The sequence below is a fragment of the Terrapene carolina genome, unplaced genomic scaffold, assembly GCF_002925995.2.
Source record: "Terrapene carolina triunguis isolate 2854851 unplaced genomic scaffold, T_m_triunguis-2.0 Scaffold18040, whole genome shotgun sequence".
NCBI classification, from domain to species: domain Eukaryota; kingdom Metazoa; phylum Chordata; order Testudines; family Emydidae; genus Terrapene; species Terrapene triunguis.
Genome location: NW_020682391.1, coordinates 7,667 through 9,938, shown reverse-complemented (window position 1 = coordinate 9,938; position 2,272 = coordinate 7,667). Strand labels below are relative to the sequence as shown.

The window sequence follows — 2,272 nt, the reverse complement described above, 5'->3', positions numbered from 1 at the left end:
GTGTGGACTCCATGGAGACACCCCGAAATGGAGGGGATGCTACCCCGTCTGCTCCCCCCCTCCCTGAGGCCATGCTGAGCTGCAATGCCCCCCACACCAGCCCTCGCTCGCTGCACACCATGAAGCACATGGACAGCGGGCTTCCAAATCCTCATGTTTATTGCCTATGTCCGAACACACCAGACCAGCTATCTCTGGGTCTGCTGCCCCAGCAAGGTTCTGCTGGCTTTTGACATGGAAGACACTAGAGGACACGCCAACTATTGAAAGGGATATTACCCAGGTCCCGTCCACTCCAGCTGCAATCAAGCTCTCCGGGTGAAATCCCGCCCTGTGCATATGTGATTGGCACACACTGATCGCCACACTGGGCCAAGCCCTGCTCTAATTGACAGCAATGTAAACCCGAATGCATTTCATGCAGGTCATGCAGGTGCTCTGGATGTCACGGACGGCAGCTCTGCAGCCCCATACGCACTGCGGTGTCTCCGGTCACTGGGGAAAGGGGTTTTCTTTGGCCTTTGTTTTCTACCCTCTTCTAGCACACAAAGGAGTTACTCACCTTGGCAGGGAAGCACAGTAAAACAGTGATCTTCAGAATATGAACCAGAAGACACATTCCTAACAGGGAATGTGATTCACCATTGGAACAAACTGCTAGGGAAAGCAATGGATTCTCCATCTCTTGCTGTCTACAGATCAAGATTGGATCCTTTCTCAAAACGATTAATGAAACTCAAGTTATTGGGTTTAACACAGGGGTAAATGGAAGGGCCTGTGATAGCCAGGAGGTCACACTTAGATTGTTCCTTCTCCCTAAAATCCATGAATATTCCCGTCACCTTGAACTCAGCATTTCTGTCAGTGATCCTAACGGCCTGACCCACCGAAACCTAACACGTCTCGAGGCTTCAGACCAGAGCCCGGGTATTAGCAGCTCTGAGCAGACCACTGAGAATTCCAGGAGAGTTTTCAGGGGCCGCGCCTTTGAGGATCGAAGGTTTTCAGCATCCTGGCCCAGATTGGCTGGGTTTTCACCCCGTAAATGCTGGGGTTCAGTGTGGGTGGAACCAGCACAAAGAGGTTGGTGAGAAGAATGTGGATGTGGCCGGGGACATTGCGCCCAAAGCAATGGCTTAAGAACGAGAAGAAGGCCGGTATGTAAAATATTAACATGACGCAGAAGTGGGAGCCGCAGGTGCGGAGAGCCTTGAGCTGGGCGTCCTTGGATGGGAGCCGGAAGACGGCCCTGAGGATCAGAGCATAGGACACAGCGATAAAGATAACATCTAACCCTATGGTTAGGAAAGTGACAATCAAACCATACACAATAATGACTGTGATGTCGGCACAGGCCAGCCAGGCTATGCCCATGTGCTCGCAGTAGGTGTGATGGACGATGTGGTGGCCACAGTATGGTAACCTTTTAAGGAACAAGACAAACGGGAGGACTACACACAGGCTCCTGAGCATGCTTGCTACCCCTATTCTCCCTGCCAGGGGCTTTGTTACTACAGCTCGGTATCTCACGGGGTCGCAGATGGCAATGCCATGCCAGCAGGATGGCTGACTCCAGAGCAAAAATCGCATGGACAAAGAACATCTGGGTGAGACAGGCAGCAAATGAGATTTCCCCAGCCTTGAACCAGAGCATGAGCAACGTTTTAGGCACCGTGGTGGAACTGAGAATGAGATCAGAGATAGCCAACGTGGAGAGGAAAAGGTACATGGGCTGCTGCAGGCTTCGCTCCACAGTATCACTACTAGCACCCCGGTGTTCCCGAACAGAGCAATGATGTACATGGAGCACAAGGGGATGGAGATCCAGATGTGGGCAGCTTCCAGTCCTGGGATGCCCAGCAGGATGAAGACGTCTGAGCCGGAGCCAGTGCTGTTGATAGATGACACGACGGGCATCCTGTATCCTAGGCCACTTCCGAAAATTTTGCTCCCTGCAAGATCAAGATGAGGAGAAATTTTGCAGTTAGGTGGTAGTTGAAGACAATCTTATTGCTGAAACGCTTCTGCCAAGGTAACTCTCTGGCCTCCTGCTCTCTGCACTCCTCCTGTTTGCTTATGGCTTTCTCTTCATGCCCCCCTGTGAGGCGGGTCAGTATTCTCGTCCTCATTTCATGAGGCACATAGAGATTAACACCGTGACTAAACTCACAGAGATCGGTGACTTTGTACCTGAGTGCACTACCACTGAGTTCAATGGGAAGTGGGCAAAGTTACTTAGATGTGTGATTTCAGGGGCAGGGCCTTCATTCAT

General features: G+C 51.6%; 1 pseudogene; it reads right to left on the bottom strand.

The window, feature by feature from the left end:
* Positions 1–972: 972 nt before the first annotated feature.
* On the bottom strand, positions 973–1,917 carry LOC113408542 (annotated as a pseudogene).
* Between the last annotated feature and the right edge of the window lie 355 nt (positions 1,918–2,272).